The 14,309-nt window shown below is 38.4% G+C and overlaps 1 pseudogene; it reads right to left on the minus strand.

Annotated features, from left to right (window-relative positions):
- LOC132182264 (F-box/kelch-repeat protein At3g06240-like) overlaps window positions 1-14,309 on the minus strand; it is a 76,997-nt pseudogene that overhangs the window by 22,492 nt on the left and 40,196 nt on the right.

The following is a 14,309-nucleotide window of genomic DNA, read 5'->3' on the forward strand; positions in this document are numbered from 1 at the left end:
AGAATGATGAAATGGTTAGCACGAAGAAGAAGAACAAGAAACGCGGGGCTGCCCAAAGAAGAAGAAAAATGTGGAAGAAAAGTGGAATGAAAAAAGAAGAAGAAGATTTTGATTTAAATGGTGCAGAAGCAGGGAAAGAAATAAGAGACTTCAGGGGTAAAACGGGGCTTTCAATAATTCTTTCCCACATGCGCGGCATGTGCGGCCCCTTCCGTTAGGATTTCACAAAAAATCCTAACGGTTGAACGAAACTAAAACTTTGATACATGGAAGTGAGAGTTTTTGAACAATGGGAGGGTGTCTGGAAAAAGCGCGAAAGTATGGGGGGTAAGTGAAGTTTCCAAAAGAAAAAAAAAAACTTAATGCTCCTATGATACATTTATCTAACAAAACACATTCTATGAAATTGATAGCACTGAATTTAACATGTACTGAGAAGGAAAGTGAATAAATCACATAACCCTTTTGGGAACTTTCATGCGGAATCCATGCATGTTTTGCCTTCTGCCTTAGACCTGGATGACTTCCGAAGGGAACAAATGAGGTATATATAGTCAATAACATGTAGCCAACATAGAATATCAAAGAGTAAAGGTTATTCTAATTTATACCCAGATGAAACGTTTTCATAAATTTATACCCAGTGGCCCAGCACAATTGTAATGCCAACTCTGTCTACAAAAGAAAACAAACAGGGAAACAATCCATCATAACAAAATAACAACAGAATCACGGCGCTAACACTGGCCACCGAAGAGAAAGACGCAAATCAGCGTTAACGCCATTTGGTTGTGCTTTAATTTCTTTTGGTTCAGAACGGAAGAGAAAGACCAAAATCAGCGTTAAAAATCGCCCCTTTCAATTGTGCAGCAAGCCCAAAAAAACAAACAGAGAATTGCTAAAACCAAAAACAGAGAGAAAGGGAGAGATAGAGAACCTGCGTTAGAGAAAGAAAAGGAAAATAAAGAAGAGAGAATAAATGGAGGGAGAGAGAACGTCAATTAGAAAGAGAAGGAAGAGACGGAGTATAAGAAAAGTCCATTAAGTTGTTTGTGAATCGAAGCGAGAGAAACAGAAGAAGAAGAACGATGGTTTTAAATAACTGTTAAAATTTTGTTTAAAAGGTTCACTTAAAAGGGTACTTTGAATTTTAAAACAGTACACATGTCATTCAAAATTAGTCGCCACGTGTAGGAATGATATGCTTGGCGTAGCATTTGGAATGCCAAACCTCTCATCAAAGAAGGGCTTGTTTGGAGGGTAGGGGATGGAACATCCATCAAGATTTGGGAAGACCCGTGGCTCCCCAACCCGGGGTCACATCAAGTCCGATCACCAGTGAGAATTCTGCCGAAGGAAGCCAAGGTGTGTGAGCTGCTTGATGTGGAAACAAATTGGTGGAATACGGGCCTGGTACGTGATGTCTTTGGGGAAGAAGTGGCAAGGCAAATTTGTAGCATTGCTGTTTGTCCGAGAAGTAGAAGAGATCAGCTTGTCTGGGCGGCCACTAGGAATGGAGAATATACGGGAAGAAGCGCATACCATTTGGGGAAGGAGAACAGTCTTACCAAGGAGGGCAGCTGCTCAAATGCCCAACACCTGGCTGTTATATGGAAACGAATTTGGAAGATTAAAGGTGCTCGAGTGGTCAAAACATTCCTATGGCAAGCATGCAATAATATTTTGCCTACGAAGGAGCTCTTGTTTAAGCGGCATGTCTCCCCTGATCCCCTTTGTCCAATTTGTGGCCGGGAAATTGAAACAATTGGCCATATCCTATGGAGCTGTTTATCAGCAAAAGATGTGTGGCTGGAGTGTGAGCCCAGGATTCACAAATGTGGTAGTGAAGAAACTGATTTCATTTATATAATGGCAAACCTGCTGGACAGATTGAATGAGGACCAACTGCAGCTCGTGGCAACTGTAGCGCGCCAAATTTGGCTCAAACGGAACTCAGTAGTGCATGGGGGTGATTTGATAGGCCCGTCAGCAGTAGTTCGCTGTGCTAAGGAGCAGATTGCAGCTTTCAATTATGCTACGCAGAGGAGCAGCACCATGGTTGTGGATCCTCCCCTCAATTCCTTTGCTATCTGGGTGCCACCTCCAGTGGGTCATGTCAAGATCAACTGGGATGCGGCCATGTACAAAAGCCAAAATCAGATGGGGGTTGGAGTAATCGTGCGAGATCATACAGGAAAGGTTTTGGCCATGTTATGTGCTACCAAGGGTTCCATCAACCATGCCCCTACGGCAGAGGCGATTGGAGTGTGGACTGCGGTGAACTTAGCTTTGCGTATGGAATTTCATAGTGTTGTGTTTGAGGGGGACGCATTGGAGCTAGTCCAAGCCCTGAACAAAGAAGGGGACTGCTGGTCATCCTATGGGCAAGTGGTGAATGCTGCCAAGGAAGAGATTGTGAAACACCAAGGATGGGTAGTGCAACATGTCCGAAGGTTAGCCAATGGCGCTGCGCACCATTTAGCAAAATCTGCTCTTATGTATGGGGAGGGTAGAGAATGGAGGGAGGATTTCCCGTTCGTCGTGGAGGAACCTGTATCTTGATGTTTTGCTTGTTTTTGGTCGTAAATGAAAACCAATTCAAAAAAAAAAAAAAAAAAAAAAAAAAAAGATATTAGATATTAGATTAGATTATATTAGAAGCCCAAGTCTTACATCACCATCAGACTTGTTACACATAGCATGCTCCTTGAACTTCTCTTTGGTTCAATGGAGATAGGGTTTAATGGGGGGAGATGCAATTTTGATGTTCATCCAAAACAACTCTAATCAAACTTAATCGGTACCATTATCTGAGATATTTATTAGATGCTTCCCTATTTCAATATGACGCATGTTCAGAAAATTCTTATCACTGAATTAATGTAAGTAGAAAGAGAAGAACCATCAGATGTTTAACCATTACAAAGAAACGACATGTTCCCAAATAAACAAACAATAAGCAATATCAAGCATAAGATGGAAGTAGAAAAAGATGAAGAGTCATGCTTTCTAAGCATAGTGATAAGAATGGAGAACTTATAGTAATAAGATGCATAGAACTTACAGTAACAAGTACAATGTGGAAGAACATGCATCAAGTACCTCGCCTTTACCTGCATTTCTTTGTGCCTTTACTTGAATTTCTTTGTTCCCTAACTACCACTAGACGACCTCCCCTGTCGCCCCGGAACTGTGTCTTATCGCAGTAGAACAAGGCTCTCCACATAAGTATCCAAAAAAATCTCCTGTGTGTCATAAATGTGAAGATCCACATAACCTCGGCTACTTGGCCCTAAAGAAAGCAACCCTCCACCCTTCGGCACTAGAACTTCACCACTCTTTGTAAAGCCAAACACATTTTCAGATCTCCTAATTGGAACATCAAAAAGCTTAGTCCAAGATTCCGCCACCCCATACTCTTTCATCACCCACACGGCTTGAAACGCCTCATTGCCCAATTCGTTACGAGGGACAATCGCAAGCAACCCATCAAGTAGCGCCACACTAAAGCTCAAGTGGTCCAGCCCTTGTAAACTCTTAGGCAAAGCCACTTCACGAAAGGCCTCTTCCTTCATATTAAAGGACACGATCACATTGCGAAAGATCTTTGGGATGATCAATGGCGGAGCCAAACAATTCATATTGGGGGTGCTGTTAAAAATTTTTTTGTGTCCTAAAATTTTTTTCCACCCTAAAAATTTGATAATTCACATAATATATGCATTACAAAAAAATATCTATAAAAGTTCATAAATATGTGCTCAAATTGATAAATTAGAAATGTAACATGTCGGCACTATATATATCAAAAAAAAAAAAAAAATCTAGAACTGAACTTTACAGTATCTTAGAAGTACATACTCATCAAGTATTGAATCTAAATTGAAGCTCTCAGTAAGTTAAATCAATCAATTAATAAACCTAAAGTTTAATTTATTCATGAACCTAAAATTTTTAGGTTAAATCACGACCTCGTAAGAGACAATAAAAGTTTATTAACATTAACAACAAAATAAACAATCATATGGATATTAAAGTTAACATACATATGTATTAGATAAGGAATTTTTTTTGATTACCATACATATGTAATAAGTTTTGGCATTATTAAAGTTTACCATACGTAGCAGCATCCATGGAATTTTTTTTTTTTTTTTAATTTTTGGGAAAAAATTTTTAAAAAAATCTTTGGGGGTGCCACGCATATGTGGCTCCGCCACTGGGGATGATGCTTTTCAATCTGCGTGTTATCTTATAAATCGAATCCCCTGTCTTCTGTCACAACACCAAATTCCCCATTCCAACTTTTGTTCTATCGATCACCAGACCACAAATTCTTGAAAGTGTTCGGGTGTCTTTACTAAATTTGAACAGAGATTTAGGACGCGCACTAATTCAACTCTCTTGAACCACCTCGTTCCAAATTCAGTTTGTACTAGGATTGGAATGTCCCTGTCTATCCAGCTCTTCAAAATTCTATTTGCATCCCATTTTGACACGGTCTACATTGAAATTGACAAAACTTAATGAAATATGACTTTGTAGGCCTTTGAAAGCTTCAGTTTGTATTAGGATCGGAATGTCCCTATCTATCCAGCTCTTCAAAATTCTATTTGCATCCCATTTTGACACGGTCTACATTGAAATTGACAAAACTTAATGAAATATGACTTTGTAGGCCTTTGAAAGCTTCATTCCAAAATGTAGAATCTATGTTGGATCAGCTTGCTTCCGTCCCATGTCATATAATCACGAGATATGACCTTTTCTCTAAGACTAATCCAATGAAAAACTACAAAGCATCACGGATTTGTTCTTAGGAGATATGTTCATGAAAAGTCGTCAGTGCTTTCATTATCACTACAACCGCATAAAAACTCCAATGACTCGATCTTAGAATTGACTTAACATGTTCACATACAATTTTATCTTGAAAGATGAAACTCAAGGAGTATGTAATATTATAAGTTTTTCTTGTTTCCTTTTAAAAATGATGTGATATTTAAAATCATTTTTTAATCAAAATTTAATAATAATATATTACAAATTCAATAATAATTTTTAAAATTTAAATCAATTTTGAGAGACAAAAAAAAAAAAAAAAAAAAACATAAAAAGGACCGACAGTGTTAACCCATCTCCACCTGTCGACAAGATTACACCTCATCAAGAAGCAACTTTCCTTCCAGAAAAAGATAACATTAAGTCTGCCGAAGATCATGGACATCATCCCATGACTACCGTGACATCAAGCTACAATAAGAAAGGATCCACAAATATCAATTCCTACCATACTAGAAGACAACCATACAAGGAAAGGATAATCAAGCAGTAAAGACAATTTGGTTGTTGAAGGAAAATAGTCAATCAACTATATAAGGAAATTTATTATTCATTGTTATTCCCTTGTAAAGTCACACACACGTTGTGTATATATAGCCAAGTATATTGAAGAAATACATCATCGAGAATACAATTGTTTCATGGTATCAAAGCCCTGAATCAAGTTCACACTTGTCTCTGTTTCCTGTCCTGTTTCTTACTCTTTTTTTTTTTTTTCTTTCCCGCTTCATTCCCTTTTCTCAATGGCCTCAAACACTGCTGCCTCTACCTTTCCCAATATCACTATGTTTGTCTCTGTCAAACTTGATGGGCACAATTACCTTATGTGGCTCAACCAATTTCTCCCTGTTGTACGGAGCAATGATCTTTTGGGCATCGTGGATGGTTCTGAACCGTGCCCCAACCAGTTTCTTCCTGATGATCAAGGAAAAGATACAATTACTATCAATCCTGCCTTTGTCATATGGACAAAGAAGGATCAAAGCCTCTTGAGTTGGATTAATGCCACTCTTACCGAGAAGGTTCTGGCGACGGTGTATGGCGTAAATAACTCCCGCCAAGCTTGGGTTTCCCTTGCCACAAAATTTGCTTCGCAATCCCCATGTCGGGTTGCTCAACTCAAACGGCAACTTAAACACCTTCATCAAGGGTCGAAGTCCTGCTCTGAATATCTTCAGTCTGCCATGGAGTATGCTAACCAACTTGCCATTTCACGTAAGCCTGTTGACGACCAAGACCTAATCTCGTATGTGATTAGTGGTCTCAATGCCTCATACGACCCATTTGTCATATCTCTCTCAATTGCTACTCGAAAAGATAAAATCTCCTTTGAAGAATTCCAAGCTGAACTACTGTCCCATGAGATTTTCATGGAAAATCAACACAGTTCTATTCTACCGAGTAACACTTCATTTGCTCTTTTCTCTAACAAAAGGCAATCTCCTCCATTTTTCAACAGAAAATCAATTGGCTCACTCTCCTTTTCCCCAAGAAGACATGCTCGTCCCTCCACATCACATGTAGCAGCCCCGCAACTCATTTTCCTCTAGACCACCACCATCTAGAGCTCCTTAGTCGAACTCTGCTACTCCACGTGTTGCTTGCCAGATATGTGGCAAATCTAGTCATTAGGCACTGGATTGTTTCCATCGTATGGACTACACATATCAGGGACGCCACCCACCACCTCAGTTAGCAGCCATGGTTGCTCAGAACAATGCTCTTGTGGATGATGACTGGTATGCTGACAGTGGGGCAAAGGCCCATCTCACGGCTAATCTCGAGAACTTGGCAATACAGCACCCATTCACCGGCAAAGATGCAGTGGCAGTAGGTAATGGGCCTGGAATCCAGATTCAGAACACATGTTCCACTCCTCTTCGCACTCCTCAATCCAAATTTCTCTTAACCCATGTTCTACATTGTCCTAACGTTGCAGCCAATCTCCTCTCTATTAATAGATTTTGTATAGACAATGATTGCTTTTTAATACTAACTGGCTCCAAATTTTTTATAAAGGACAATCTGACGGGCAAAACACTCCTTGATGGTCCCAGTATCAACGGCCTCTACCCAATAAAATTACAAAATTGTTTTCTCAACAAAGCTCGTTCCTACGTTGCCTTTCTTGGCGTGTCTGCATCTTTTGATACCTGGCATGCTCGGTTGGGCCACACCTCTTCTCTAGTCATCTCTCGTGTCCTCAGCTCCAATAATCTTCCAGTTTCGTCTTCTACAAATAAAAATTCTGTATGTGAATTCTGCCAATATGGGAAATCCAAGAAGCTGCCCTTTGCTCCCTCCTCTCAAGTATCGTTGTCACCTTTGGAGTTGGTTCACTCCGATGTCTGGACGTCTCCTTCCATCTCCCTTGGTGGCTTTCGCTACTATGTCGTGTTTATTGATGATTTCAGTTGCTTCTCTTGGGTTTATCCTCTTGCTCAAAAATCTGATGTATTTCCTTCCTTTTGTAAAATTTAAAGCTCTTGTTGAGAATCAACTTTGTACTTGAATAAAACAATTTCAAACAGATATTGGAGGCGAATTTGTTTCTAAATCCTTTTCTGACTTTCTTGCTCTGAATGGAATTGTTCATCGCCGTTCTTGCCCACACACAGCACAGCAAAACGACTTGGCCGAGAGAAAACATCGCCATTTAATGGAGATGGGTCTCTCCCTTCTTGCTCAGTCTCATTTGCCAATTACGTCTTGGGTTAATGCTTTTTTACATTCTGCATATATTATCAACTAGTTGCCCACTCCCCTGTTGTCCAATGACTCCCCATTTTTTAAATTATTTCATTGCTCTCCAGATTACTCGTTACTTCGTGTTTTTGGATGTGCTTGTTATACGCTTTTTCGACCTTATCTCCCCAATAAATTATCATTTAAAAGCAAGCAATGTATTTTTATTGGGTTCAGTTCTAACCATAGAGGCTACAAGTGTTTTGATCCGGTCTCTCAACGTGTATATCTCTCTCGTCATGTAGTCTTTGACGAGACTTTGTTTCCTGCTCAACATCGTTCTCTCAGTCCCACATCTCCACAAATACCTATGCCCACTTTGAGTCCTGTTTCTTCCCCTTTACCTACTCCTCCCATGTCACCTCTACCATCCCTCAATCAAGTTACAGCTGCCCCTTATGTGTCATCACCAACCCATAACTTTATTGTCCCCCTAGTACACCTATTGCCCCCTACTTCTCCCAAGATTTCCACGACCACACTGCCATCACCGACACAGCCCAGTCCTCTCCCATCCCTCTCGTCCACTCCCCATGACCCTACAACCCTCTCCCCTGCATTATCTCTCCCTGCACCTATGTCTGAATCTAGTTTTTCTGACTTAGCACCTACTGCTCAAGTACCTCCCTTGCAGGTGGCGACCTTGCCCAATGTTCAAAATCAAGAAATTGCTTCCTTGCAGGAACCTCATCAAATGGTTACACGTTCCAAGACCAGGTCCCTCAAGCCCAAAATTTTTGGTGATTACAAGCTCTTTTACTCCACCAAACACCCCCTATGGGCCCTGCAAAGCTCCCTTATTGTGGCTGAACCTTCGTGTTTCTCTGATGCTTTTAAATCACCATCTTGGCGTGAAGCAATGAACCAAGAATTTGATGCGCTCTTGGCTAACAATACATGGTCGTTATGCCCACTACCGCCCGGTCGTCATCCAATTCGGACCAAGTGGGTCTACAAACTCAAACACAAGCCCGATGGTTCCATTGAACGCAATAAAGCACACTTGGTGGCCAAAGGATTTGATCAAAGGAGCGGTATTGATTACACTAAAACATTCAGCCCCGTCATCAAGCCGTCTACTGTCCGGGTCGTTCTCGCCATTGCTGTCCACTATAATTGGCCCATTCGTCAATTGGATATTTCGAATGCCTTAAATTGTAAGAAGATGTTTATATGACCCAACCTCAAGTCTTCGTGCATCCTGAGTTCCCCGGTCACATTTGTAAATTACACAAAGCCATCTATGGCTTGAAGCAAGCCCCACGTGCTTGGTTTAACAGATTGTCTGATTCCCTCCTTGAGTTTGGGCTTGTCCAGTCTCTGGTTGATAGCTCCTTATTTTTATATCATCAAGGCACAACTCACTTATTTATTTTAATTTATATTGATGATATTCTAGTTACAGGGACTCATGGCTCTGTTATTTCTTCCCTTCTTGACAAGCTTCGGACAGACTTTGCCTTAAAAGACCTTGGAGAGTTAAATTATTTTTTGGGCATTCAAGTGCAATGTGACGCCTCAAGCATTCACCTACGGCAGTCCAAGTATATTGTGGACGTACTGCACAACGCCAAAATGGTGGGAGCAAAAGCATGTCGTTCACCTTGTGTCTCAGGATCCAAACTCTCCTCCTTGGATGGTACTCCACTTGATAATGTCACTGAATATCGGCAGCTTGTGGGAGGACTTCAATATTGCACATTAACTCACCCTAAAATAGCCTACTCCGTGAATCAGCTATGCCAGCACCTACACTCTCCAACCTCTAGTCATTGGACAGCCCTCAAACGTGTTCTTCGCTATCTTAAGGGCTCTATGGATCATGGTCTCTTTTACTCTAAGGGTACCCTCTCTTTGCAGGCCTACTGTGATTCCAATTGGGTGGGGGACCTTGATGATAGGCGGTCTACCACTAGTTTTGGAGTATTCCTTGGTCCTTGCTTGATTTCTTGGTGTGCTAAGAAACAGTCCGTTGTCTCAAAATCCAGCATCGAAGCCGAATATCGGGCTATGGCTATGGTTACTGCGGAACTTTATTGGCTGTGTATGTTACTGAAGGACCTCCACCTTCCTCTTATTCATCCGCCTGTAATTCGGTGTGACAATCTTGGTGCTATGGCCCTTGCATCTAATCCTATCTACCATGCTCGAAGTAAACACTTTGAGGTGGATTACCACTTTATCCGCGAGAAGGTCTTGAACAAAGACATCACTCTCAATTTTATTTCCACCTGTGACCAACCGGCTGATATTTTCACCAAGGGCCTTACCTCTGCCCGTTTCCTTCTCCTACATGACAAGCTTATGGTCTGTGCCCCTCCCATTCGCTTAAGGGGGGCTGTTAACCCATCTCCACCTGTCGACAAGATTACACCTCATCAAGATGCAACTTTCCTTCCAGAACAAGACAACACTAAGTCTGCTGAAGATCATGGACATCATCCCATGACTGCCGTGACATCAAGCTACAATAAGAAAGGATCCACAAATATCAATTCCTACCATACTGGAAGACAACCATACAAGGAAAGGATAATCAAGCAGTAAAGACAATTTGGTTGTTGAAGGAAAATAGTTTAGAAGTTCTTAGTAATTTTGAAGTTTCATGGTATTTGTGTGTATATCATGCATTACTGCTCTGCCTATTTGATTCGTTGGGACCCTATTTCTTTAAATCGTTTATTCCCTTTTTTTTTTTTTTTTTTGACATGTCCACACAAGGAGGGGGGAGGGGGATTCGAACTAGTGACCTCCGCTTCATTAAGCGTGATCCCAGCCGATTAAGCTACCTCTTGGGGACGTTTACTCCCTTATTAGTTGCAATTAGAGAATTCTATTGTGTTTCGACTTGCCATACGTCTGCTGTTAGTCATCAAATATTCTCTTTTTTTTTTTTCTTTTTTTTTTCTTTTTTTGGGTATAGTGGTTAAACTTCATCATTGTCCTTTTTTTCTTGTAGGGTTCGCCTAGAAGCTTTGGGAATGGTTCTGTATATAGGAGTTTTCTGTTGTGAATTGCTTGAATTCAAGTCAAGACAGTGGTGCCCAGTTGTTTTCTAATCCCATCAGATGTTGAACTTGTGCTTTGCTGACTTGGAGTTTCTATTCCAAATTGATTTTGGAATTGTCACAATTTGTGGTCCGATCTTGATCCAATTTTAGTATGTTGTTCCTGACAACGAGTGCTACGTATTGATTGGTGTCGTTCGTTTGACTCCCTCTCCAGTCGCTTGGTTATTAATACCTACTTAGTGAGATCTTTCTTTATTCTTGTTGGAATTCACTTTAGGGTGATGAATTTATGTTTAATCCAAGAATGCATGTATTCTTCATGTAGTGATAACATCTGGATATTTCTCTAGGGAAGACAATTGTAAACTCATTATTGTTGATAGTGGAAGATTTGACTGGACTAGGTCTCGTGGTTTTTCCCTTCGCATTGGAGGGTTTTCCATGTAAAAATTTTGGTGTCTTGCTTGTGGGTTTCTTGATTATTATTCTGCATTGTAAGTTTATTTTTGGGTGCTAGTGTGACTATTTAATTTGCACAAAGAGAGATAGATTAATTCCGTTGTGTCTGAAATTGGTGTTCACCCCTAATAATGTTGGAGTCCTTGTTTTCTAACCAACATTGAGCTTCTATAAAAGGGAGCTTAGAGAAAAATAGCTGTTAGAAAATCTTGCCATTTTTCTTATTTTGTTGGAGTGAGATTTGAGTCCTGTATTAAAGTTTTGAGTGGTTTTCTCGTCTTGTTACTCTTTTATGGGATTTGGGTGTATTGGGGGTTTTGAGGGGTTTTCTTACCAAGCTTTCGCCATTTGATGGAAGCTTGATAAGTCGAACCACTTAAATCTTGATAATGTGTGTGATTGATTTTTTCTTTCCATTCGGTAAAATGAAGCCATTATACCAGATCTTCTTCATAAAGATCATGAAAAATATGATAAATTTCCAAACATTGACTTTAGGGTCTTGAAAAATATGATAAATTTCCAAGCATTTTCTTCGTAAAGATCATGAAGCCATTATCTCTTATTTTTAGTGGCTAGTAAGAAGTCAGATCCCATTAATGATGATGAATTTCTTTAGTTTTCTAGGATATTTCCACGGCAAAATCCTTAAAATTTGAGCAAATAAATAGTTTAAATTTTGTTTACTGATACTTAACATTTCTCTAATATTTATTACTTGAGAGATTTTGCCGTCTTAAAATTTATTACCGGAGAGATCATCAATTTTTTTACTCTATTATATCTTAATAAGGTTATATGTGATTAAATTAATGACTATAATGAAACTATTTTAATAAAATCTAGAGTTCAAGATAAAGAAATTAAAACAAAATCCAATATTTGTGATCTCAACCAAAATTTATCGTCCAAGTCAGATTGCAACGAAAGCCATTGGAAAGCTTGTGGTTATGCAACTTCGTCATTTTATAAGCTTATAAACTAGAGAAATGATAGGGGTTAATAAGTTTTCTATATTTGACCCATATTTTCTTGCAATTAATTATTAAATTTGTAGACTTATGTAGATCCCACATAAGTTAATGGTGAACCCAACAAATCTAATGATTGATTGTAAGAGAATGAGCCAAATATAAAGAACTTACTAACCCCTAGCATTTCTCTTTAATAAATATATGATAATCATGTGCAGATTAGTTTTTTTTTCCAAAAAATGACTTATTTTGTGTCAGAAAGTAAATAGCCTTTTTATCTGCCCATAAAAAAAACTTTCTTATCTAAAATTCTGAATCGGAATAATCAATATCACCGCCTTCTTAAAATAGCCTCTCTTTTTCGAAAGAAAAAAAAATACCCAATCTGCACATGATTATAAAGATTCCATGTTAAGTTAGCAAACATGGGGTGATCCACCCAAATCCAAATCACTTAAATTCTCTTCGAGCAATTTCGAAAATTAAGAGATAATTACTTTTTGCTCCTATAAATTATAGTACCTTGGCATTTTTTTTTTTCTATGAACTAATAACTATGACACTTGACCCCATCAAACTACCATCTTATAACAAAAAGTCTCATTCCGTTAGTCAAAGGGGTTAAATTGATGGTCAACGGTCATGTGCAAGTCATGTATTATTTAAAATTTTTTCTTCCACTTTTGCCCTCACTTCAAACCGAGAAAATGACGCTTATACCCTCCAAAACCCTAATCCAACACATAAAAACAATTTAAAATGAGGGCAAAAGTGGAAGAAAAAAATTTGAAATGGAACATGACTTGCATATGACCGTTGACCATCAATTTAAAATAAAAAGAGTGGCATGTTATGGAGGTAACAAAAAAAAAAAAATTCCTTCCAAAATACTTCTTCACTTTTGTAGAGACGATTCTTCTTAATAAAATCAAAAAACAATTTTTTGTTCAAAGCTTTTTACAACATAGAGAGTTAGAAACTGGCGAAAATATATTTAATTTTCAACTGGAACTAACCACAATTTTAAGAGAAAAACTTCAATCCCATCCATCCTTAAAACATCCATTTTGCTGCATCCAATCAAAATTTGACACCTCACTTAAAAACACCAAAATACACTAAGACTAAAACACCCGATATTACATCCCCTTCTAACCCACCAACCCGAAACCACCCAACCGCTCCAGCCAACACCATGCATCACTGCAAAGCAAGAAAAGGTCAGCTTTGAGGAAGTTGCCAAGCAATTGCTCATTTAATTCAAAGAATTGTCGCAATTCTCGCTACCCTTCACCCCCTTTTAGTCAAAGGATAAAAGATATTGAGATTGCAATTTTTTTTAACTTTTCAGGGATAACATTACAAAAGTTTTGATAACTCTAAACCCCATTTCCTTCTCTATGTTAGCATTTAATTATTAGGAGATTTGATTTCAGATATTTGATTTTAGGTGACCAAATTTGAATGCATTCAATAATTTATATAGAATACTATTTTTTCTTTGTAAGTAAATCTATAGAATACTTCAGTGTGTTATCCAAAACAGTATTATGTTTCAAAAAAAAAAAAATAGGGGTATTTTTTTTGGAAGAATGATAGGAAAGTGACTTAATTGCAATAAAATAGTAATATAATTAGTGTCACAATTGTCAAATTATGAGGCAAAATAAAAAATAGATGGTAATTGAGATGGCCAAAATATATTTATCCCATAAATATATGATCAAAAGTGGATAATCAATAGTTTTTTTTTTTTTTTTCTTTTGAGAAGAATAGAGTGATTTCTATAGATTGAAAAACAAAAATTAAGCACACCGCTTCACAAAGATAATATCCAAAATATAAGGGAGAACTTCAATCAGACCTTGTTCCATAGTGAGAGAAAGTGATTCTTTCACAAGACACCTGAAAAATGGTTTTGATCTAACTTTTAAACACCTGAAAAATAAGGTTGAGATTTGAAGAAACCAAAGTAGACGGTTGGGAAGCTTCTAAAAAGGAAGAGGCAAGGGCAGTTGCAAAGTGATGAATTTGAAGAAGTAAGAAAAAGGGATTTGTATCCCCTTATATTTACTAAAATATCAAATTCCCACATTTTAAAATCTTAGTCATTCATTTCATCTAACGGTTTAAATAAATGCAGAAATTTAGGTTACCGAGAAGCAACTAGATTTGACATTGAAAACTAAAATTAATTACCTCAAACTCTTGTTAGATGAAATGGTTGACTCTAATTTTAGAATATGAAAATATCATATTTTATAAAATATGGGGAGAT

The sequence above is a fragment of the Corylus avellana genome, chromosome 5, assembly GCF_965113065.1.
Source record: "Corylus avellana chromosome 5, dhCorAvel1.hap1.2, whole genome shotgun sequence".
Classification (NCBI taxonomy): Eukaryota; Viridiplantae; Streptophyta; class Magnoliopsida; order Fagales; family Betulaceae; genus Corylus; species Corylus avellana.